Consider the following 26,469-nt stretch of genomic DNA (forward strand, 5'->3'; position numbering starts at 1 on the left):
CACTAAGGCTAGGAGAATTAACCAAGGTCACATATTTAGTGAGTTCACACATCTGATGAGATCATGCATCTAGTGAGTGCTGGGGATGGGATTTGAACCCAGGTCTTAAGCACTGTGCTAAACTTTTAGACCAAGGCATCAGCAGCTTGAGGCTGATGAAAAAATTTGACCAATTTGTTATTGCCATAGTAGCAAATAGTATGTGAGGAAGACAATAATGCTGTAAAAGTTTCCCGAAGTACATTTATCATTATCTTTCATTATTGTATTGTTGTGGGCTAAATACAATGGTGAATATGTTGATAGGTTGACTATGGATAACATTCAAATTACTATGTTGGCTCAGATGATTTCTGGTTAAAATTAAAATAAGAATATAAATCTGTCTTATAGATATATATTTTTGATTATAAGATTATAAATTTATGATATCAAGAAAAATTTGAGTTAAAAGAAAAAGCTCCTAAAATATCATCTCTTTAATGAAACAGCTATTTTGGCATTTGTGTATACCTTCCTATTTTTTTGTTTATGGGCATAATATGACTTTTACCTAGTTGGGATTATAGTATTTTTTTTAAATAAAATTTTTCTTTGGGAGTTAATATTATTTAATTGTTAAAAGACCAGGCTCTAGGGGAACCTGGGTGGCTCAGTGGGTTAAAGCCTCTGCCTTCAGTTCGGGTCATGATCCCAGGGTCCTGGGATCGAGCCCCGCATCGGGCTCTCTGCTCAGCAGAGAGCAGGGAGCCTGCTTCCCCCCTCTCTCTCTGCCTGCCTCTCTGCCTGCTTGTCATCTCTGTCTGTCAAATAAATAAATAAAATCTTTAAAAAAAAAAAAAAAGAAAGACCAGGCTCTAGAGTGAGAATCCTGGTTCTCCCCTTATGAACTGTGTGGTCCTTGTCAAGTTACTTAAACTCTTTGAAGCTCAGATTCCTCATCTGTAAAATGGGGAGGCAAACAACTGGCTTTACTGGGTTGTTCTGTGGGTTTAAGGGTATAAAGCAAAGCTCCTTGCATGGTGTAAGGCACTGCTCAGTGGATATTAGCTATTATTTTTATTATTAGATGTTGAGGAAAAATTATTCTGCTACTTGTTAAAATAAAGTAGAAGGATTTTATTCAGGACTCTTGCAATAAGAATATTACAATACAATAATACAATATTACAATTGCACTAGGAATATTACAATTACAATAGAGAAAGAGTTCACTCCCAACTCTGGGTACAGCAAATATAAATGGGGATTTAGAGCTAACTAGCAGAGTGAGGGGTCAGTGACTAGAAATTACTAACTTTTACCAAATTACTACAAGGAGACATCAGGGGTAAGAGGATTTTTGTTAAACTGACCTAACAGGATTCTTGCTAAAGGCAGGAGAGAGATCTGGACATCAAAGAGAGGCATAAAGAACTTGATCAGATATCAAGAGTGATCAGCTATCAAAGGTCGGGGGATTCTTGCTAAAAATGCACTCTGCAGGCCTGGCAAGGACAGGAGGAACAGGGAAAGCCAAGGGTGAGACCTTATTGAGATAGAGACTCAGAGACGCCTAACTAAAGTTTGGTCAAGAGGTAAGTCTTCGACAATGTATGATTTTATTAGTAGGAGTGATGCATTTTTAGTACAACTTCCTTAGATCAATACTAAGCAGCAGTCAGTGCTTAAGAAAAGAAAAAAGCAGTGCTTTTGAAAGGAAATCAGTCAGACCTAGGATTAACTCCTGCTTTGTATCAGCCTTGCTGGGTGCCTCTTAGCTTTTCTCCTAGATGTGGGTGCCTATGCCACAGAAATGGTGGTTCCAGCTGGGAGCCTTGGGGCTCATGGTGAGAGCTTCTAGACTGAGTGGAACAATACAGGGCCTGAGGTGCCTGATGCTCATTAGAGGCCCAGAGCATTGGTCTTTTGGAGCTTCTACCCAGGTCATTCTGCCCTGAGAGGGGGCGGCAACATTTTCAAACATTCTTGTCCTTCTGACCCTTGGGCGAAGTGTGTTGGCCAGGAGAGTAAGGCATGGGTGGGGGTTTAAGGCTAGCTCCCATCTGTGGCTCTTAGTCTCTAGACTCTCACAAGTCAGTAGTTGCCCCTCCGTACCCCCCGCCCCCGCAACCCCGGGGTCACTCCTTCCGCAGCTCTTCATCGTCGGCGGATCCTTCTCACTCATTCCCTCACTCCACCTGTCCTGATTTACAGACATGTGTTCTGAGTCTATCATAGTGTGACTTGACCCCCCCCAAATATTTTTTTTCCAAAGAATATGTATAGACCCCCACCCTAAGCCTGAACCTTACCCCGTCTCCTGCCTTTTTCCTGGTGCGTCTTAGTCCCTGACAGTTTCCCTGAGCCTGTCATCCCAAGCCCACTTTCCCTTTACACTTTGAAGAAAATATAAGCTGGGTGAGGGTCAGGAATGGGTGGGGGCCGAGGGATGAGGCTAGATGATTAAATTGTTCATGCTACTTAGTCATGCTTAGTTAAAAAACACCTGGTCACTTCAATACAGCCACATCAAAATGTCACCTGGTTTCTCAGGAGGGAGTAACCACTTGGCCATATCCCTCTAGGGTTATATTTTGAGTTTCCTGGAGGAGCAGGGCAGGGATGTTTCCACATCTCTCCCTCCCTTCCAGGCCATCTCTCCCTATTTCCAGGGAATGTCCAGGGGTTCTTCTCACCCCTACCCATGAATATAAATCTCCAGGTCATTCCCAAGCACACTCTGAGCCTCTGCATCCCAACAGGAGGGAGAAAGAAAAGGAAGAAAGGAGGAGGGTTCTGGGGGGGACCTCTTGAACTTAGATCAAAGATACTCAGTGTGTCCTGCCAGCAACGCCCAGGCCCCCGTGTCCATATCAGCACCTGTCGGTGTATCTGTCTGTGCATGCCTAGAAGAACTCCAGGCCCCGATCCCTGGTACATCAGGTCACATCACAACCAAAGTCTGTGGGAGTGGAGCCGTTGGACACAGCACTGCAGGGGATGTGGCAGGGATGGGTGTGGACAGCACCACTCACTGGCCATACCCCCTTGCCCCTACCATCATCTTTTAGAAGTCTCAGATCCTTTCCCTAAGAGCAGTCCCTGCCTAAATCAGGGAAAAGCTGTTCTGCTGGGATTTTCACCTACCACATGACCTTGGAGATGACTAACCTGTAAATCAGTCATCAAGACTTTTTGCTCTTTCCGCTCTGTCACTTTTTCCACAGCCACACTAATTGTGGGCTCCCCAGGGAGAAGGAAAGGAGGCATGTCCTTGGTGCCCCTGCCTCTCCCCAGCCTCCTGCCTTTTGCTTTGTTATCATTAGTCCTGGGTTTCAGGCTCCACTGGGTACAGAAAAAGGAGAGGGAAAGAGGGCCAGTTAAGTAGGGGCCCCGGATCTCTGTTTCCAGACCCACACTGCTTCTCAAGCTGTCTTGGAATGGAAAGAAATGATAAGGCGAGTCCTTTTTTTTTTTTTTTTTCTTTTTGGGGAGGAGGCTGTAGAAGGAGAGGGAGAGGGAAAATCCTAAGCAGTCTCCCTGCCCAGCTCAGAGCCCCACATGGGGCTCGGTCCTTGGACCCTGAGATCATGACATGAGCAGAAATCAAGAGTCAGAGGCTTAACTGACTGAGTTACCCAGGTGACCCAGGAGCGTCCTCTTTATCCCCTTTAAGAAAATTCCTCAAAAAAATATTTTTTTAAGTGGCTTCCTTGGACATACAGACTTTGAAGGGCCTAGGAAAAAGTAACATGTGTACTATTAATATAGTTTTTTGTTACATTTATTAAAAATCTCGGGATGCCTGGGTGGCTTAGTCAGGTAAGCATCTGCCTTCGGCTCAGGTCATGATCCCAGGGTCCTGGGATGGAATCCCACATTAGGCTTCTTGCTCAGCATGGGAGCCTGATTCTCCCTCTGCCTGCTTTTCCAGAAGGAGGTGCCTGATGTCTACTGCTTCCCCTGTTGTGCTCTCTCTGTTTGACAAATAAAAAATCTAAAAAAAAAAAATCTCAAGTTGCAGAAAATTTAGAATATTACTTTTTCTACTGTTATACTTCATAAAACAATTTTACTTAATCTTTTACATGCATTTTTATCATTAGTATCATTGTGTTCTTTAAAGCCATTTTTGGGGTCATTTGACATTTTTCACAGCACATCATCTTTCCCCATGTCTAAGTTTCTAAAACAGAACTCTTTGAACCTGTAAATAGTGCTGTCGCTGGAAATTTGACAAGGCAGGCACTGACTGAAGTTTAGGTTTCAGTCACTCAGATTTATGTCTTTCCCCTTTTTGTGAAGTCTGAGTTCTATTCCACTGGGAAGGAGAGGCTGGAGAACTCAATTGTCAATCCTTCTTTACTGAGGACTAATTTTGTGCACGCATGAACAAAATCCTTGTTCAATAGTAGGGCATTCACAGCATTAATTTTTTTTAAGATTTTATTTATTTATTTGACAGACAGAGATCACAAGTAGGCAGAGAGGCAGGCAGAGAGAGAGAGGAAGGGAAGCAGGATCCCTGCTGAGCAGAGAGCCCAATGCGGGGCTCGATCGCAGGACCCTGAGACCATGACCTGAGCCGAAGGCAGAGGCTTAACCCACTGAACCACCCAGGCGCCCCCCCAGTAGTTATATTTATAATTACACTTTTATTACCCTTGGGACCAGGTTAAATTATAGCAGTGACGATGAGCCTTCTTATTTCTGACTTTATTATATTGCTGTCTTTAGAATAAGTGTATGTATGTGTATATATAATATATATGTGTATATGTATAATATATACACACATATGGAAAAGAATATTTGTTATATTAAGGAATATAATATCATATTAAGAATATATATGTGTGTGCATATATATTTATGCATCTCTCTCTATGTATATATGTATAAATACCCCCCCACAGAATTATCGAAGATTCCTATTTTATTAGGCTATTTATTTATCTTTTTTTCTCCACATTTTTATTTGAATTCCAGTTAGTTAACATGCAGTGTAATACTGGTTTCTGGTGCAGAATTTAGTGATTTATCATTTACATACAACCCCCACTGCCCATCACAACAAGTACCCTCCTTAATACCCATCACCCATTTCACCCATCCCCCTGCCCACCTCCCTTCTAGTAACCATCAGTGTGTTCTCTATACTTAAGAGTCTGTTTTTTGGTCTGTCTCTCTTTTCCCCCCCTCTATTTTCATTTTCTTTGTTTCTTAAATTTCACATATGAGTGAAATCATACGGTAGTTGTCTCTGTCTGACTGACTTTGTTTAGCATAATACACTCTAGCTCCATCCACATCATTGCAAATGGCAAAATTTCATTCTTTTTATGGCTGAGTAATATTCCATTGTGTGTGTGTGTATATATATATATATATATATATATATATACCACATCTTCTTTATCCATTCATCAGTTGAGAGACATTTGGGCTCTTTCCATAATTTGGTTATTGTTGGTGCTATAAACAGGGTGCCTATATCTCTTCAAATGAGTTTTTTTAAAAATATATTTTGGGTAAATACTCAGTAGTACAATTGTTGGATTATAGGATATTTGGCTTTTAAAAAAATCAAGACTACGGGTAGATGTTTGTCAAATGCCCTTTTAGCTCCTAAGAAATCAGTATGGCTTTTCTTCTTAGATCAATAAATTTGAATAATCAATACATCTCCTGATATTAAACAATCTCTGCTTCCTAGAATCAGCTTTACTTTGATAATACATATTATTGTTTTGATATGCCTTTGCCTTCTGTTGGTTAATATTTTATTTATGATTTTTGCATTGATATTAAGTAAAATTTGTCTTTAGTTTTTACTGTGTGTGGAATATTGAGTAGGTTTTGATATCAATGTAATACTCTTTTTACAGAAATAATTTAGAAATTTTTACTTCTATACTCTGGACAAATTTAAATACCATTGAAATTACCTGTCTTTGAAAGTTCGTATAATTCTGCCAGAAAAACCTTGGTCCTGGTGCTTCTTGGTGGGGGGGGGGGCTGTTTTTTGACAATTTCCTCTTTCTTCTCTAGAAACTAAAGCCACTCAAGATTTTTGGTTTCTTCTGAGAAATCTTTAGGCAAATTTTATTTTCCTAGAGAATTCTCTATTTCATTCAGGTTTTCAATGTATTTATTTAGGCTTGAGTGGTGTGTTATTTCTCTTTGAATTTTACTGAATGCTTAAGCAGGATGGGCTTGAGCTTCCCTACCAGTTTAATTAGTGGGCCACACACATTGCTTCCAGCCACCCCAAATTTCTAGTGTCCAGAGTCTGTGGACCTGTGCGTTTCTTCCCTCTGCATGCTGTTGCCTGCACATCACACCACTGCTGTCCCAACGAACACAGCTCTGATTCCATGGTTCCTTGAAGTACCACTAACCAAAAATTGTGGATATAGCAGTTTATAGAAAGTTTTTTTTAGAGATTTTTTTTTTAATTCATTTTGAGAGAGAGAGAGAAAGAGAGAGAGCGTGCATGAGAGAACATGAGCAGAGGGGTGGGGTGGAGGGAGAGGGAGCGGCAGATTCCCTGCTGAACCATCCCAGGGTCCTGGGATGGTGACCTGAATGGAAGGCAGATACTTAACCGACTGAAACACCCAGGCACCCTAGAGAGGAGATGAGCAACCTTGATCTCAACACAGCAAACAACTTAAAATTGTACATTAAACTCCTCTGTTATTTCCTTCACATCATCTCTTGGCCTACCTCTTGTTGTTTTGCTCTTTTCTCTTTCCAGCCTGGTATCATCTTCCCTGCCCATCAAAATTTTCCTACTTATTAGAGTGGGTTTTCTAGTTCTTTTAATCTCTCTCCTCTAGTTTTTATGGTAGAGCTTATCTTTTCGCAGTTAAGTACAACAGAACCCAGCAATAATGGTGCCCTGGGATGAAAAATTTCAGATATAACACAACTAACAACTTTCCTCCCTCTATGGAGCTGGATTTTAAATTCCAGTTACCTGGGGTGGGAGAGTGTGATGGGGGGTTGGGAGGGGAAGGGGGAAGTGACTCCTCTGTGACCATGTTGGATGTCCTCCGTTCAATGTGCACTAGCTGGTCAGGTACAGAGTCGGGGTCTTCCTGCCCTCTTCCCAGCCAGGTTACCCCCACCCTACACAGGGTTTTGACTAGACGGTGTTTTTTCCTGCCTGTCTCAGTCAAGAAAAACCAAACAGTTCTTTTTCTTTTTTTTTAAAGATTTTTATTTATTTATTTATTTATTTATTTGACAGAGAGAGATCACAAGTAGACAGAGAGAAGGGCAGAGAGAGAGAGGGAAGCAGGCTCCCTGCTGAGCAGAGAGCCCGATGCGGGACCCGATCCCAGGACCCTGAGATCATGACCTGAGCCGAAGGCAGAGGCTTTAACCCACTGAGCCACCCAGGCACCCCAACCAAACAGTTCTAAGGAGTACCTCTACAGTCCCATACGCATATGCATTATACGGTAACTGGAAACCCTTCTGAAAAATACTGCTTTTCATTAACCTTGCAATAATGCAACTTTAGCATTTCATGCAATTGGATTTTTTGAATTCCATTTTTTTTTTCATTATGGTGGGGTTTATTGTAAACATCAATACGTTTTGCTGAACAAGAGGAAGTCTGCAGCCAGCTTTGAATAGCATTTCTCCCCCCTCCTTCATACACTAGAAATAGAGGTCATCAGTGGCATCTGGGCAAGTTTGATGTTCTCCTCCTTAATGTTCTCTCTACAGTTTGTACCTGAATGTATTGTATTCGAGGATTTACTTTATTTTCCTTCTGCTAACCTAGGATCCCCTAGGAAGGGCTTTCTTTTCTTCAGTTTTTCAATCCCAGTGCCTGGTCCTGGATCTGGCTCACAGTAGGAGCTCAAGAGGTGTGGTGGAAGAATGCATAAGAGGCTGGGAGATTAATCAGTCTTTGGCTGTGAGAGGAGCTTGGTGGTGGAGATCTGGAAAGGCAATGAGTGGGTGGAGCCCGGATGCTTCTCCTGGTTTGGCCCTTGGGGGGGTAAGACACTTAGCTTCTCTGAGCCTTTATTCCTTTTTTATAAAATGAAAATAAAAATACCTGGAGTATCTATCTCATGGGGTTGTTGAGATTACCAAAGAATGTAATGGACATGAAAGGCACTTTGGAAAGTATACTGAGCTGCAGAAGCGTGATGACTCAATCGTTTGATGCATGGAAGATGGGCGTGCCTCTAATGGGTATACAACAATGCTAATAGGCTTCTGACTTCCGTCCGAGCTTTATGGCAGAATATGGATTCTGAAAAACTCATCTTATGAATTCCTAGAATAATTGATAAAGCACAGCGAACATCTCTTAAAATGCAGAGCTGAGCTTGTGGGAAGTTAAGAGAATCTCTTAGGGGAACCAAAGAAGTGCAATGGGGTTGCTGATTGAAGTAACCAGCCTTTAACCCCTCTGAGGGGAGGAGGTGGCAGGAGACAAGACCTCGGGCTCGGGTTAACTTGGGAATTGGGACTGAAACCCTGTATAAAGCAAGGACCCTCGTGACTGAATGTGCCAGAAGAAATTTTGTTCACCAGCAATAAGAAAAAAAAAATATAACAACACGTTATCTATTTTGTCCTGGGCTTGGGCAGAGGAAAAGAGCAATCTTTTTTAAGCCTTTGTTTCTGAAGGTCTGGTGTTGTTTGCGTTTGACATTACCTGTGTGCTCTGGGACACTATAGTGTTTGTAATACTCAATGTGTATAATATAAAAATGTGTACATTATAAAAATGTGTACATTCTTATAATATGTGCTAATGTGCAAAATAAAGTAGACTTGGTTGCTAGTGCCCTGGTCTCCAGGCAAAGGCAATGTAAGACCTTGCTTAACACAAGCCTGTGGGGCTCCCACAGATAAAGTCCTGCTGACATAAATGCTCTATTTAAAGTTGTAGGTACACAAACCATCTTTAGCTGAGATATTTCAAGTGAGTAAAGCAGGATGGATAGAAATATATTATTGTATGATCCCATTCTCAAAAGAACACCCTTTCTCGTCTCTCATCCTGTATGTACTCACATACAGCCCCTCCCTGTAAGTGTGGATATGATTCACTGAGCATAAACAAAGTACAGGCAACATATTGGTTGTCAGCAAGGGTGATCTAGAGTGGGTATATGATAGGAAGGGGGGCAAGGGGCAAGCCAAGATGGAAAAGAGGTCTACGCAATCCTGGTTCTTGCTTTCTTCCTCCCACCCATGCCATAAAACCCTCTGCAGGGTTTTGATGGGAGAGCGTGTCTCCCTGCTTCCAGAAAAATGAAACAAATCCAAGGAGCACCCCCAGCCCCTTGCCTATGGAGCAAATGGGCATGAAGAATATGTAGAGTCAGCAATGCCAGTGAACAAATAAATAACAGCTATTGGACATGAAGTTAAACACTAGTGTGGATGCTGTAATTAACAGTACCCATTTAGGGACTGCTTGCTTTGTGGCTGGCACTTTGTAAATCCTTTGCATGTATAACTCCTTCAGCCTTCATAACATAGGGATCATCCTGGTCCTATTTCAACCATGAGAAAAGGGAAGGGCACAGAGTCCAGAGAACGTGTCTAAGGTCACAGGGCCACCTCCCTGACTGGAGGCATCAGGATTCAGACCCTACAGCTCAATGCCCTATGCAGGGCCTTGGTCATTGGGCTAATACCTGTATGAGCATGGACGGCTGTATGCAATAGTGAAGATTTTTTTTCCAAGTTTTTATTTATTTATTTGACAGAGAGAGACACAATGAGAGAGGGAACACAAACAGGGGAAAAGGGGGAGGGGGAAGCAGGCTCCCCGCAGAATAGGGAGCCCAATGTGGGGCTCGATCCTAGGACCCTGAGATCATGACCCCAGCCAAAGACAGACACTGAATGACTGAGCCACCCAGGTGCCCCGACAGTGAAGATTTTTGTGTCGAGGGTGGTAACATGGGTACATTTTGAATTATTGTTGTTGTAATTTAATTTTTCTTAAACTTTCTACCTTTAAAAATAAGGAAGAAATGGAAAAAAGGGCATCTGTCATCTTTCACAGCCCTTTCCCCCACTCCCAGTACCTACCACAGTGTCTGGGAGGTATTATGTGAGAGTAGTTACCATGTGCATCATTGAATCTGTCCATATAAAAGGTGATTTAGGGGGCTCCCTGCCAAAGTATGGGGGTAGCAGAAGCGTTTATTGAATGGAGTCAGATTGAATCATGGAGTGGTTTCCCATTGATTGCGAATCAAATCAACAGCCGTGAAGGGCAAACCAAGCCAATAATCCTACAAATTTAGGGAGGACAAGAGTGTGATTGTTGCAACCTTCATGTTTCCATACCTCAGGCTGCTTTGAATGATTAAAGTGACGAGTGATTTTAGTGCTAGTTTACATTTATGATATGGCTTCTTCCTTCTGAGTGTCTCCAAGCCTTGAAGTACGTCTTGCTGGGTCTCACTGCTAGGGAGCAAGAGGGAAAGTGGCCAAGCAGGGGAGTGAGTGGTTTAGAACTCAGATGTAGAGTTCAGAAGAGGGCAAAGGGACCTTATGGATTTGGGGAAGTAGCATGCTGTCTCTGGCGGAGAAAGGGGGGAAATGAGGCCTTCAAGTCACACCGCCATCCAGGCAGCGTGGGACCCAGGTCTGCAGGTTTGCAATCTTCCTTCCGTGTCTTGGAGTTTCAAAAGTGTCAGTTTATTAATTTAGTTGCCATGTTATAGAACATTAATGGTCAGTAAATTCTCTCCTACACGGAGAGCTGAAATGTTTTCAGAAATTTGTGTGATGACCAAATTTGCGTGAAGTTCTAGGCTCCCACCTCTGCTTCGGGTGGGTCCTCCAGGCAGCTCTGAAACCCCTGCCCCCAAGGCCATGGGGTAGGGCAGGGCACAACCCACACGTTGTCTTCTACAGGCTCCCAGCTTTTCTGAGTACCTACTTTTCTTAGACGGGGCCCAACATGGTTAACTCGTTCTATAGCCTTATTCTGATGACTCACTTTTTAAAAAAAATTTTTATTAGCATATAATGTATTATTAGCCCCAGGGTTACAGGTCTGTGAATCGCCAGGTTTACACACTTCACAGCACTCACCATAGCACACACCCTCCCCAATGTCCCGAACTGATGACTCACTTTTGACACCTTTTTGGGGACTTACTGGAAGTTGGACAATAACTGCTGATATTTGCTGCGCCCAGGTGCTGTGCTTACATTTTGCAAGTGCTATTTATCTCCTTTTCGTAGATAAAACAACAGAGGCTCAGAGAGGGTGAGTGGGAGGCAGTAGAGTGCGGTCCTCAGGAGTCTGGAATTTAGAGTCAGATAAGGGGTTCATTTTAGGCAAATTATGCAGCCTTTTACTGTCTTGGTTCCCTGAGTTATTAAATGGGGATAATAATATCTCAATTGCATGACAGACATAAGGGTAAATAGATCATGTGTATCAAAGTGCTGAGCAGACTGCCTGATCCCTAGGAAATCCCTAATAAATGAGAGACACTATTAGTACTGAATAGTATGTGCTAAAGTCACATGCCAGCGAGATGATAAAATCAGAACTGGAACCCAGGTCTCCTTCAAGCTGAAGCCCACTGTGCTGAAATGCTGAACCGCTGCAGATTCTCCGACAAAGTCTAGTCACCCCCTCAGAAGCAGGAGTGGCCCCTTGAGCAGAGCTGTCTGCTCAGCTTGGGAGCTTTTTTTTTGCGTTTTGCTTTTTTTTTTTTTTTTTTTTGGCTTTTGCTCAAACCCTGAAGGTTGGTCTTCAAAGAGAGGGTCATGCACACCAGGGGAGCCCCAAGCAACCTGCTGGGGGTTGTACGAAAACATTAGAACTTCTACTTATGTTTATTTTGTTTTGTTCATCTGATTTACATTTCCATCTTACGAGTTTTATGAAGGTCATATTATGTTAGGACAACAGAGTGTGCCCATAATTTACAAATAAATGAATAAGGTATCTTGGGAGTGCATTCCAAAATATTTTTACAGGTTGGGGTGTACAATTAAAACCCTGGGGAGGCTCCTTGTTGAGATAATGGTGCAAGCAAGGTTATGACCATAAATTAGGTCAAGTCTATGGCAATTTTCAAAGGGTGAGCAACTGGGAAGTCTGTGTATACTGGGACCTCAGATGGAAAATTGATGACATTTTATCCAAGAACTACTTAGGCAAAGTGAAGGTGGGTTCTGAATCACAGTGAGGAGCCCAGGACATGTAGGTGACTCTGGCTTGGAAAGTACATGCGAGGGTGGGAGCTGCTCAGGAGTGACCCTAGAAGGGGACCTTCTGCAGTACGGCCCTCCCAATACATATGCTAACTAATAGCACATTCATGATCTCACTCAACTAACATTTGTGATTTGATTTTCACTATCTTGCTTGGAGTTAACCAACCAGTTGAAGCTATTCTGTGACAAAACCTTAAAATATCAGCAGGAAAGAGCTTTGAACACCTTTCTAGTTCAGTGGTTTCCAACCTCCCTAGTTCCCTGAAAAAAGGAAGGTTTCCATGGCCAAATTCTTGTTGGAATTGCTGGCAAGACATAGACTGGTTTACCCATTGCTGGGCTTCTCAGATGCATTGTTCTAGAAATGTGCTCTGTGACTCCAAGAGCAGAATCTAGCTTGATTTTCCCATTATTTTCCAACTCTCTTAATCACAGAGCACCCACCTACGTTCCCCCCACTCTTTTTTTTTTTTTTTTTTTTTTTGTATAGAGCATCTCTGTAGGAAACACTGGGGAAAAATGAACGAGGACATTCAGGTTTAGAGAAAGAAACTGATTTGTCAAAGGTCATGACTTGAGTAAGGCAGATAACTTCTGTGCCAGGTACTGTGGTATAAACCTGAGTAAGGCAGAGTCCTTTCTGTTGAGGGCTTCCACTCTTGTTGGGGACACAGTTGTAATATGGTGTGATTTTAGAGACACACACAGTGTGCTGTGCTTCTCGGAGGAGACAACAGTGAGCTCTCCAGGTTTAGAGCTCTGTCTAGGATATCAGGCGATTCCAGGACTTTAAAAAAAGAGTATCTTGTTCAGTTTGTATAAGGATTCCACGAAGTACTTGTGTCTGTTATTCCAATCATTCTACATCCACAAATTTAAAGATATAATGGGGAAAAGGCTTTAAGGAGAAGCAGTGGTGTACTGGAGATGGCTAGCAGGTTTGTCCAAACTAACTGTGCACCTGTGTCCCCAGTCCCTCCTTCTGTGACTTTCTGTGGGGGCTAAAAATCAGCCATGCCAAAGTACTTACACCATGGAAAACACTAGAAATCAAGGCCCCCCCACTCAGTTGTTAAACATTTGCCCCCATGCCACTGAACAAAGATGTTCACTATTTATAATAGTTACGAACTGGGTATAAACTAAGTATCTAGCAAGAGGACACATTAAATGATGTTTTTTTGTTTTACCTGAGGATGCTTTTCCAGTCATTCAAGTCAGGAGTGTTTTGAAGTTTTCCTCATAGAGGTTTTTTTCCCCTGGGAGTCCTTCTTATTACACCCTAACAATTTTTTTAAAAAAGATTTTATTTATTTATTTGACAGAGATCACAAGTAAGCAGAGAGGCAGGCAGAGAGAGGGGGAAGCAGGCTCCTTGTTGAGCAGAGAACCCGATGTGGGGCTTGATCCCAGGACACTGGGATCATGACCCAAGCCGAAGGCAGAGGCTTTCACCCACTGAGCCATCCAGGTGCCCCAATAACTTAACCATTTTTATTGTTACCAATTTTATTGTCTCTCAAATATCAATGGCTGTTCTTGGTGTTGATCATATTCTGCAAAACAACTTCCTCGTTGTTTTGCAGAAACAGTTCTAGCTAATTAAAATGCTTTTCCTTATATTGGCCCAATATTTTTTCCCTATAATTTATGACTTCACCACAGTTTTTAGTTTAGCTCAATTAGAATAACATATGAGAACTATAATTCCCCTTCTCAGCTTGCCAATAGGAGTTTAAGCCCATCTTTTTCAATTTTTAAAAAAAGATTTTATTTATTTATTTGACAGACAGAGATCACAAGTAGGCAGAGAGGCTGGAAGAGAGAGACAGGGGAAAGCAAGCTCCCTGCTGAGCAGAGAGCCCGATGCGGGGCTCAATCCCAGGACTCTGGGATCATGACCTGAGCCGAAGGCAGAGGCCTTAACCCACTGAGCCACCTAGGTGCCCCTCATTTTTTTAAGATTTTATTTATTTGGGGCACCTAGGTGGCTCAATGGGTTAATAAAGCCTCTGCCTTTGGCTCAGGAAGCCTGCTTCCTGTTCTCTCTCTCTGCTTGCCTCTCTGCCTACTTGTGATCTCTGTCTGTCAAATAAATAAATAAAATCTTTAAAGAAAAGATTTTATTTATTTATTTGAAAGAGAAAGAGAGAGAGAGAGAGAGAGAGCATGAACAAGGAGAGGGGCAGAGGAACAAGCAGACCTCTGCTGAGTGCAGAGCCTTCCTCGGAACTCAGATGCTCCAGACCTATCCTAATTGGCCTCTGTGTACCTGTTCACCTCTTCTACCTCTATTTCCTACTCTTACTATGCACCCTGGCAGCGTGGAATCACATAATTCCCCATACATCCCCTCCCTTTTCATGCCTCTGTGCTTCTCCTTATGCCTCTTCCTGTAGTCCTTGCCTCTTGATCTTTTTTTTTTTTTTTAAAGATTTTATTTATTTATTTGACAGACAGAGATCACAAGTAGGCAGAGAGGCAGGCAGAGAGAGAGGAGGAAGCAGGCTCCCTGCTGAGCAGAGAGCCCGATGCGGGGCTTGATCCCAGGACCCTGGGATCATGACCTGAGCCGAAGGCAGAGGCTTTAACCCACTGAGCCACCAAGGTACCCCGCCTCTTGATCTTTTTGATAAACTTTGAGTTCTCTCAGTTGAACAGACACCTCCTCTAAGAAACCTTCCCTGATTTCCCATCATATATCTACTTTCATAGCATAGTCTTCCCTTGACCTGTTTTGACTGGCACTTATTACATTGTGAGGTAATGTGTACTACATGTCTTTCCTTCCATAATGCTAGTTTCTCTCCATTCTTTTATTACTAGCATCTAGTACAGTTCCTGGTACATAGTATATACTCAAATTTATCTCCTTTTCCATTTTCTTCAAATTGTTGGAGATCCCTATCATGCTTCTCCTTCAGCTCCCTCTCCTCAGGTCTCTCTCTCTCTCTCTCTTTTTTTTAAAGATTTTATTTATTTATTTGACAGAGAGAGAGGGGAACACAAGCAGGGGGAATGGGAGAGGGAGAAGCAGGCTTCCCACTGAGCAGGGAGCCCAATGAGGGGCTCAATCCCAGGATTCTGATATCATGACCTGAGCCGAAGGCAGACACTTAAAGACTACGGCACCCAGGCACCCCTGTTCTCAACACTTTTAACAATTTCCCTTATGATATACATTCTGGATAATCTCCTATTGTTTGAAAAAAGAAATTTAACCAGAGAGACATTTCATAGTTTTCCACAACCTTTGCATCACTAGCAGACAATACACCTTAATTACCAAAACCCAGGGGTCCCAGTGGAGGGCCAGATAACCCAGAAGCTTTTTGTTACTTATTTCTCAACAATTAAATTTTCCACAAATAGCCTTGTACAAGGTCAGCTCTACACGATGTCATTTCTGAGTAATTAGTAACCTGCATCTTTTCTTGTATCATTATTAAGAAAAGCCTAACAGGTATACATTTCCCATAAGTATTGAATTGTTTGTGGCATTGGGAAAGTAGCTCATAAAACATTGGTTAAGGGAAGACATAAAATGGGGTGAGTGTTTACGATCTCCTGGCAACAATAAAGCAAAATATATGATTTGAGTGTTGGCACAAATTCAGGCAAAATTCTTGGCAGGAAATCTGAAGAGGCCTCCCAAATCAAGTTGCATTAGGGTTACGTTTTTAAATTTTATGTCTAGATGTTCTAACCATTATTGAGAGTGGTATTGAATTCTCCTTCTACTATTGTTGAGTTGTTGGTTTCTTCAATTCTGTCAATTTTTCCTTCATGTATTTTAGCGCTTTGTTTTTAAGTGAATATATCTTTGTTTTCAGTGAATATATCTTCTTGATGAATTGATCTCTTTATCATTATAAAATGTCCTTTTTTGGTTATGATAATGTTTTTTCTTAAAGTCTATTTTTGTCTGATGTTAGTATAACCACTCCAGCTTTTTCTGTGATTACTGTTTGCAAGGTATATCCTTTTTCCTCTTTATTATTTTTTTTCCTTACCTTCAACTTATTTGTGTTGAAAGGGAGGAAGAAATTTTCCTCTAAAATTCTTCTAGCTGGACTAAGAACCAAATTTACTTTTTAAGATTTTTCTCTTTAAGTTTAGTGTTTTATAGCTTGACTACAATGCATTTGGTATGATTTTCCTTCTGTTCATTCTGCTTAAAATTTACTGGTCAACCTGGAACCACTTTAAACTTAATGTTTGACTTAGGGTTTTTCTATCCTCACAGGTAGTGTAGATTCCAGTTCTGAATCCATATGAGTAAAGTCTTGTGATTAAGAATTCTCTAGGGTGGGGCGCCTGGGTGGCTCAGTGGGTTAAGCGTCTGCCTTCGGCTCAGGTCATGATCTCAGGGTCCTGGGATTGAGCCCCACATCGGGATCTCTGCTCAGCAGGGAGCCTGCTTCTCTCTCTCTATCTCTCTCTCTCGGCCTGCCTGTCTACTTGTGATCTCTCTCTGACTAATAAATAAATAAAATTTAAAAAAAAAAAGAATTCTCTAGGGTGATCCCTCTGCCCCTTTTTCATGATCTACTCAGAGTCAGGATCAAAACATTGACGATCTCCACTGTCTGCCCATGCTATGGGGAAGGTTTTTTTTCGTTTCTTTTTTTTAAAGATCTACTTCATACCATTGAGGATGGTGTTTTTTTGGAATTCCTGGTTTTCAGTGAGACCTCTAATTCAGCCTTCCACCTCATTCAAGTTCCATGCTTTATTTCCTGTACTCCTGTGCTCAAGAGGCCCATTAAAATCAGTCCGTAACCACCAGGGATGGACAGATGCCTCCAGAGAAAATGCCAGTTTTTAGTACTTGCATATCTCTCTGGATTTATGGTTTCTCATTGTTTCTAACTTCTGAGAATTTCTTTTACTTTTCTGCCAGCTCAGCCATGTAAGTGAAGGAGATTTAAAAATGTTTTACTAGCATTTTAGGTGTCCTGTGCTAGGAGTCTTTTTCCTTGACAACTACATCAGTCATATTGCAGAAAATGAAAGTCGGTCTATTCATTCAGCAGAATAGTCTGGCTATTACATGTGGATATGATCTTGATATCACTCCAGTGCAGCAGCCATGTGAGACTAACCATCTATTGAAGGGGCATAATATATACACATAATAAATTGATGTAGAGGGTATGATGGTTCTCTATAAAGAGTAAGAGGGGACACCAGGGCAGAAGTGGAGAGTCCAGGAAAATCTGACAAAAGCTGACTTGAGCTGGGATTTGAAAGGAAAGGGTAGAGAGACAAAGGAAAGAATGAAGGGAGCTGGGTCAGTAAAGGCATAGAGGTATGAAACAGCATCTTTCCAATCCCAAATCCAGAGCTCCTTGGCCATTCCAGTCTCTGGAACAGGTCTCAGGCCTGGTTTTGGGTGTTAAGGAGTTCCAGGCCAGGATGTGTCAGCAAGCAGTAACCTCATGCTTGGCCTGTTTGACTTTGTGCCTTGATTTCCATAATTAGTCTGATGCACAAGGCCAGTTTCCTTCTGTATTTGTTTTTAATTATTATTTTATTTTAAAAATTTAGATATAATTGACATATAACATCGTGTAAATTTAAGGTGTATAAGGTGTTGATTTGATCATATTGCAACATGATTATTACTGTAGCATTAGCTAACACCTCTAATATGTCATGTGAATTTTTGTGTATGTGTATGTGGTGAAAAAAATTGCGATCTGGTCTCTTAGCAACTTTGAAGTTTATTATACAGTATTGTTGACTATAATCCCTATGCTGTGCATTAGATAATTCTTGACTTATTTATCTGGTAGTTCTCAGGCTGTGTCCTTAGCAACCTCTCCCCAGTTTCTCTACCCACCCAGGCCCTACCATTCTACTATCTTTACAAGTTCAGCTTTTTTAGATTCCACATATAAGTGATATCAGGCAGTATTTGTCTTTCTCTGTCTCATGTACCTTACTTAACATAATACCCTTAAAGTCCATCCATGTTATTGCAAATGGCAGGATTTCCTTTCTCATGGCTGAATGATACTCCTTTGTATATACATATAAACCACATGTTCCTTATCCATTCATTCACTGATGGACACTTGGACTGTTTTTATATCCTGTCTATTGTGAATATTGGTACAATAAAAATGGGAGTGCTGACAATATTTCTGACATCTCTTTGAAATGTTTTCATTTCGTTTGGATATATAGCCAGAGGTGAGAAGGATGAATCATATGGTAGTTCTATTTTTACTTTTTTGAGGAAACTCCCTACTGTTTTCTGTAGTGATTGAACTATTTTTCATTTCCACCAATAGTGCACAAGGGTTCCCTTTTATCCACATTCTTGCCAACACTTGTTATATCTTCTCTTCTTGATGATAACCATCCTAACTGGTGTAAGGTGATGTGTCATCGTGCTTTTGATTTGCATGTTGCTAGTGATTAGTAATGTTGAGCATCTTTTCATGTACCTGTTGGCCATTTGGATGTCTTCTTTGGAAAAATGTCTATGTAGTTCCTCTTCCCATTTTTTAATCACATTGGTTTTTTCTGGTTGCTGTTCTGAGTTGTATTAGTTTTTTAAATATATTTTGGATATCAACTCCTTATCTGATATATGATTTACAAAAACTTCCACCCATTCTGTATGTTGTCTTTTCATTTTGTTGATTGTTTCTTTTGTTGTACAGAAGCTTCTTAGTTTAGTATAGTCCTATTTTTGATTTTTGCTTTCACTACTGTGCTGTAGGTGTTATATTAAAAAAAATCATTACCAATGTCAAGGAGCTTCTTCCCTATGTTTTCTCCCCAGAATTTTGTGGTCAGAACTTATGTTTAAGTCTTTAAAAAATTTCAGATTAATTTTTGTGAGTCATGTAAGATAGGGGTCCAATTTCATTTTTCTGCATTTGCTTTTCCAGTTTTTTCAACAACATTTGTTGAAGAGACTATTCTTTCCCTGTTGAGTGTTTTTGGCTCTTTTGTAAAATGTTAGTTGGCTATACATGCAGGGGTTTCTCCTGTATTTCTTGTTTCCCATACCTGCTCCTTTCTGGAGCTTATCTGACCTTCTGGGATTTAAATCCTGGCAAGTTCTTGCTGGTTCCCTCTGGGTATAGTACTTCATGTGACTATAACCTAGCTCCTTCTTTTTACTCTCTGCCAGGCATAGTGTCAGATAGCCTTTGTAATCTTCTCTCATTTCATTTTCTCAAACACTCTATGAAGGAGATTGTGTTTGGATTTCAGTGGACAGAAACAAAGTGCCAAGATGAGCTTCCCACCAGAACTCTGTCAGGGAGCACTCATGTTCCTAGCACACCCCTTCATGTTTGCTTTTGGGGGACCATGGGAGAGCAATGGTCATGCTCAAGAAGGGAAGTGCCGTGGAGCCGCCTGCCCCCTGCGCCTCACATTAAAGGTCTTTTGAAGGCTGTCAGAAGAAAGGAATCTGTAGCTCTAGTTTCTTTGGCATTATAGAGAAGCAAGAATAAGATCTACCTCCTGCTGGCTCCCAGATATATGTCTTTAGTCTAGAATTGCCTTCTGAACTACTGATCAGTATATTTAACTGCTTACTTGGTATCTGTACTTTGAATTTTCTGAGGAAGCTCAAAACCACTATGTGTATAAAGATGAGTTCATCTTCTCTCCTAAATTTGGCTTCTCCTTCTGGGTTTCAGTGTTGGTGAATGCTACCTTGATTCAGTCAGATGCCCAAGCCAGGGATCAGAGCAACATCCTTGCCTTCTTCTCCCTACAAATCCTGCAATAGTCCATTTCTGCTCATTTATTTCTGTTCCATTAGCCACTTCCCCAGCCCATTTCCCCACTATCATTCATCCAACTGGTGCCCCTGCCTCCTTTCTCCTGCTCTCTTCTCATCTCTTTTCCAAAACTAGCTAGAGTCACCACTTTAAAATCTTGGTACTCAAAGTGTGGTCAGAGGACCAGCACCAATGACATCACCTGGGAGTTCATTAGAAATGCGTTATCTTAGAATCCTAAAATCCCAGGCCCCACCTCAGATCTACTGAATCAGAATCTCCATTTAACAAAACCCTGAGGTAATACCTAAGTACATTAAGATTTGAGAAGCATAGCTCTAAAATGACTATCTAATGATGTGTCTGCCTTTTAAAAGGCCTTAAAGGCTCCCTACTGCCCTCAGGAAAATCCCCACTCCTTGAATGACCCCATAATGCCCTTTAAGAGCTCCCTGAGTACTTACACAGATTTGTCTCTCTCTCACTGCGTGTGACCTCTGAGCAACAGTCATTGAACTGCTCTCAGTTCTCTGGTAGACTGAAATCCATGGTTTTCCTTTGTATTTGCAAGTGATTTTTCTCTGTCTGGAATATTCTTTCTTTGAAACATTTCTTTCTCAAGGAAGCCCTTGTGACCTTCCATATCTAATTTGGTTTCCCTTTTATGTGGTCCCATGGTACTCTGGATTTCCCTTATCTTGCTAATTAATTTCTTTTTCAAATAACATTTATACAGCACCTGTCTGCATTGTGCTGAGATGCAAACCACTGAGAATATCTTGGATTGTAGATGCTTGTTTTATGCATGTCTTCCCCTCTAGACCCAAGGCTTGGTGTAGATGGAAACCATGTTTATCCACTTGTGAATACTTAGACCTAGCAGGGCAACTGGCATGACAGGGTACTCCGTAAGAGCTTATTAAATGAATGGGGAGCTCCAACTATACTGATGACGAGTATGGGATATAAAAGACCTATTCTGCGAGTTAAGAAGCTAATTTTGGTTTTTGAGCAGTCCTTTGTGGGTCCGAGCTTTTCAGATTTGTGCGTGACAGACTTTTATTTCCTTTGATTTGAGTGTGTCTTCTCAGTCTTTGGGAAACTGGTAAATGGAGGCAATGGGAAATATTATCTTATTTTAAAGATGCAGAGGGGTGTCTGGGTGGCTCAGTAGGTTAAGTCTCTGCCTTTGGCTCAGGTCATGATCTCGGGGTCCTGGGATTGAGCCCCGCATCAGGCTCTCTGCTTGGTGTGGAGCTTGCTTCCTCCTTTCTCTCTGCCTGCCTCTCTGTCTACTTGTGATCTCTCTCCTTTAAAAAAAAAAAAGATGCAGAAACTGAGGTTCAGGGAGGTTAAAAAACTTGCTAAAGTTTTTACTGGCTGTAAGAGTTAGACCTGGGATTCCCTCCCAGGAGGGGCTGACTCCAAAGATGAGGACTATTCCCAGAACCAGGACTTGAGTAAAGGTCAGGATGGCTGTTTCTGTCCTGAATGAATGAGTCAGTGAATCCATCATTCTGATAGTTGTTTTACTAGATCAGATACTTTACATTCAAAGGTCAACCATCTCTAACATCTGGTCTTTTCCATTAACAGCAGACTTTCCTTTGGCCCCTGCCATGTGGGATCTGAAGCCTCTTTTTCTCTCCATAGAATGCCAGATCTAAAGGAGACCTCTCTAAAGTCCAGTTGATTCCATTCTTTCTTTTCACCAAGGCTCAGAGACACAGAGAAATTTACCCAAAGTCACACACCAAGTGAGTGACAGAGCTGGTTTTCAAACCTGGACCTTTGAGTATTTAATTCAGAGCTCTACCCCCAGACTTTGCTACTTAGTTTGCAGTAGGTATGGCACAAATGCTCGTGTCACAGTGCTTGATAGTCTTGCGGTTGCTGCTCAGTGCTGGCAGCTCCTGCAGTGGATATAATGACTCAAGCCTCAGTCACAGGCAAGTCCCCTATAAGTTTTAGTAAGCAAAAGAGACGTTCATGTCTTGAGCTGTAATTATCCATTCAAATTCCTGCAATTAATGTCAAAGATAATAACTTGATAGTTATTATTAAATATAAATGTGGATAGTCCTGAGATGCCCCAGTGTAGCTGTCTATTAATTTTGAGTGGAGACATCAGCTGGCTGAGGTCTTGCCTCATGACTGTGTGTGCGCATGCGTGTGCGTGTGCGTGTGTGTGTGTGCACGCATGTATTTGAATGTAGCACTTAGACAGCCAGAGCAATGTATTTTGGAATTTCTATCCCCTGTTGTCTTTGAGGGGCATGAGGAGCAAGCAGACAAGTCCTCAGGCTAGAAGAGGTCTGCCTGGTGGCCGTGAGGAGGAGTAGAGAGAACACAGGTGCTCGCGTCAGACGGACTGGGTTCATATTCCCACCCTGACCTTTGGCAAATTTCTCAACTTTGTGAATTTGTAAAGTGGGTCTTAGAATGCCTGTCTCACAAGATTACGTAAGGTAATGTGTGGGAAGTTCTGTACACAGTGTCTGGCAGTTTCTAAGTGACGCAGGAATGGTTAATGAACTGTTGAGGAGGAACTGGTAATGTTACCCAGTAGGTAGGGGCTTGTGGAGGGACTTCTTCCCAAAGGCCAGCTTTGGAGGCAGTCATGGGCTGCCAGCCACGTTTCCAGGGGTCAGCTGCCTGAAGCTTGTCCTGATGCTCCTGGGATGGGCTTTGTTCAGACAGTCCAGATAGCACCCAAAGGCCTCTGGGTCTGTGGCACACTCAGAAGCCTTCTTGTCTCTGGGAAGGGGTCTGGCAGGACCCACTTCTGGGGACAAGGATTCTGGGCAGGTGGGCCAAGACAGAGACTTAGGACCCTTACTGAAGAGTAAAACAGATAAAACTACCAGAATTTGGGCCCAGGTCTCAGCAGGGCAGAGCCATGCAAGCAGAACTGGGGCCCAGATCAGAGGCACGTGCTGGATGGTGAGTCCAAGCAGGATGGGTCCTCAAAAACTCCTCCCGATTAGACACTGAGATCCTTAAGGGAGGCATATTGTGTGTTAAAAAGCAGGTGCTGGGCCAGACTACCTTCTTTCAAATCCTGGTTCTGCCATCTACCAGCTTTGAGATTTTAGGCAAGATACCCCACCTCTCTGTGCTTCAATTTCTTCTGTGAAATGGGAGTGATAATCATATCACTTATCTTGCAGTCTCTTTGGAGGATTGAATCAGTTCATTTATGTAAAGCACTCAAATCTGTGCTTGGCATATGGCGGTGTTCAGGAAAGATTTAGAAGGTCTTCTGTGTGCCAGCCACTGTTCTAGGCTCCAGGAACATGGCAGAAGACTAAATAAAGTTGCTTCTCTTGTGGAGCTGACGTTCTCCCGGTGGCAGTGGCAGTGGTGGTAGAAGGGGTCTGACAGACAATAAACAAATATACAAATGAATTTATACTGTTAAGGAATAATCTGTAAGGCAGGTAGGCAGGGCAAGAGGGTTGAAGAGGGGAGATATTTTAGGTAAAGTGGTCAGGGAAAGCCCCTCTGGCTAGAAGACTTGAAAAGAAACATGGGTAATTGAGAGAGTCGTGTGCACATTAGTTTTGTAGGCTAAAGAAAGAGTAACTGGGACACCCTGAGGTGGGAGCATGCTTGGGCATTGAAGGAACAGTAGGAAAACCAGTGTGGGGCAGGAGTGGAAGGAGCCAGCAGGATAGTGGGGGATGAGGCTGGAGAAGGTTGGAGCATGTCACACAGAGAGTCAGGGTAAACCACAGTGAGGACATTGGACTTATTATAAGGGAGATGGTATGCTTCGGTGGGTGGCAGGCAGTTAAGCAGAGCTGTGCAGGTTCATGTAGGGTGTACTGATAAACGACCTCTCTGGGGGGCCGAGTGGCCAGGAGACTGGTGACCTGGGGAGCAGTGGAGCAAAGTTCAATGCTACTGCCATAGAACAGGCAGAGAGAGTGGTGACTTGGATGAGAGAAAAGCAGTCGTGGGTGAACAGTACTCATTTTCTGCATGTAATTTGAAGGTAGAGCAGATGTGGAGAGAGAGCAGAGTCAAGGATGACCCCAACACCTGTGGTCTGAGCAGCTGGAAAGATGGAGTTACCATATCCCTCTGGAGTTGAAGAAGGTGGAGCGGAGGTGGGGGGAGGAGAAGGTGCTGAGGGGAGAGCATCCCTTCTGCTTTGGATGTGTTACATTTGAGCTGCCTCTGAGACATCTAATTGAGGTTTGCCAGGAAGCTTATTCAGGGGAGAGACTGGAACTGGAGGCGTGGAACGGAGACGTTGTCAGCGGTATGTGGGCAAGTTCACCTGGGAAGTGAGAATAGAGAGAGAAGAGATTTCCGGGGACTCATCCCTGGGGTACCCCAAAGTGGGAGGTCAGAAAGATAACAAGTCCTCAAAGGAGGCTGGAAAGGAATGGACAGTGAGGTGGGATGGGGAGAACCAGGCATGAGGGGTCTGGAAGGCAGTGGAATGCATGTTTCCAGAGGGAAGTAGAGATCAAACGGGTCACAGGCTGCTGGAGGCCCAGTGGAGTGAGAACTGAGGTTGACTATTGATGTGGGGTTGGAGTCATTGTTGAACTTGGTAAGAGGGTGTCAGTGGAGCCGTGGGGATGAAAGCCCAGTCAGGGCAGGCTCAAGGGAGGAAGGGAGGAGAGGAGAGGAAGCAGATCATTGGAATTCCAGTAACTGGAATGGTGTGCAGTTGAGCAAGAGAACTTTTTTTTTTTTTAATTAAATGACAGGGCAAATAACAGATTTGTGTGCTGCTCAGAATGATCCCGTAAAGAGGGGATGATGGTAATGCAGGGGATGGGGGCAATTGATAGGAGCCAAGTCCTTGAGTAGACAATAGAGATGGACCTGTGTGCCCCAGGGAGGGGCTGGCCTTAGACGATAGCTCACACCCCGCAAAGGAGGCCCTGGGGTTGGCTGGGTGTTTCCTGGGTGGGGAGAGACTGCCGTGACACAGTGAGTTCTGCAGAGAATGTTGGAAGACTCGTTCCAATGCTAAATTCTTTTTATAGCCTCAGATTTCTGGTCTTAGACGTACAGCGAATTTGATGAACTTATTACCGGAAACCAGACAGGGCAGCCACTAAGAGCAGCTGCAGGAAATTCTTGGCTTCCAAATTATGCAGTTGTCCATCAACAGCTCAATTAATGCTCTCAGGCAGCCAAGGGTTCGTCAGCTGTGTTTGCATTAAATAGGGTCAGGGAGAAACCCTCAGGAAAATGAATGAGATGAAAGTCCACTGTTGGGTTTATTTTCAGTTATTCTAGGCAACTCTTATAAGGGTGGGATCTTGGGCTGCTTTATTTCAGCATTGCTGAGAATTGACAGTCTGAGAGGATGGCCCTTCAAATAACGGACAACTTCCTGAAGCTTCAGGGACAAAAGTCTTGCTTTTCTTTCTTCTTCTTTTTTTTTTTTTTAAATTGGAAGGAAGGCAGTTTCTTTTTTTCAGGAATCCTGAGTTGTAGGAAGTTTCCGTTCACCAGCCCTAATTATGGCTTATAATAACATCGCAGGCCAGCTGGGTTAGCTGAGTGTCATTGTCCTGAAACAGGACATTTGGTGATTTTGCTGTGGGTGAGAATGCCTCTATGTTTCTGACATTGTTCTTTCTCACTGCAAGCCAGACCTCCCTTCTATGTCCTTTTCGTTTACAGCCCTAGTGATGGTCTTGGTTAGTGTCTCTGATCCTTGGGTCTTTGACTCAAGGGGTCTCTAGCTGTGGTATTCTTAGCTGTGTCCTATCAACTGGACTTGGGCCTCTGTGTGTCCTACCTACACGCCTCTCTCAATATGGCTGCTGAGTTTCTGGCTGCCAGTCCTATAATCTGATTGGCAGAGGGACAGTGCCCCAGGCCCCACCTAAGCCCTGATGAGATCCACCTGACTGTCTAGATCAGCCTCCTACCTGTATTGAAATTCTATACTGGGCCAGGCCTTCTGCTTGACAGAGGGACCAAGAGATGACTGGGACAGTCCCTCAGGGGGATCACAGGACAGTAGAGAGACCAGCCACAGGGAGAATTCAGAGAGAGAGAGCTTTTTCAGGGATCTGCAAGTCCTGGGATGGGGCTGGGGCTGGGGCTGAAGAGCACTGGAGATGGAGCTGGGAAGGAAGCAGGCCAGAGTCTGGACATCTTGCTGAGGGCAGTGGGGAGCCACTGAAGTTTTGAGAAGGCAAGTGACATGTCAGATTTGCATTTGAGATTTGCATGCAAGAATCTCTCTGGCTTCTGCTGCCTCCAGGAGTGTAGATTAGAGGGGGCAGGAAGACTGGTGAGCAGGCTTTGTTCATCTTTGCCTCTGCCTGAGCCAGGGAGGTAGCAGAGGGGATGTGGGGGCTGACATCAAGGAATGTAAATGCACTCCATTGGCAGGACTCGCAACTTGGCTTTAGGACATGATGCCACTGAGGTAACTTGCACAAATCCAATTACTTCCAGTCCCCATACAAACCCCTTACTCTCCCAATCACATGGGCTGAGCAGCCGTGTGAATTTAAATATTGCT

This window comes from Lontra canadensis, unplaced genomic scaffold, assembly GCF_010015895.1.
Source record: "Lontra canadensis isolate GAN:19392208 unplaced genomic scaffold, GSC_riverotter_1.0 scaffold2, whole genome shotgun sequence".
Taxonomy (NCBI): domain Eukaryota; kingdom Metazoa; phylum Chordata; class Mammalia; order Carnivora; family Mustelidae; genus Lontra; species Lontra canadensis.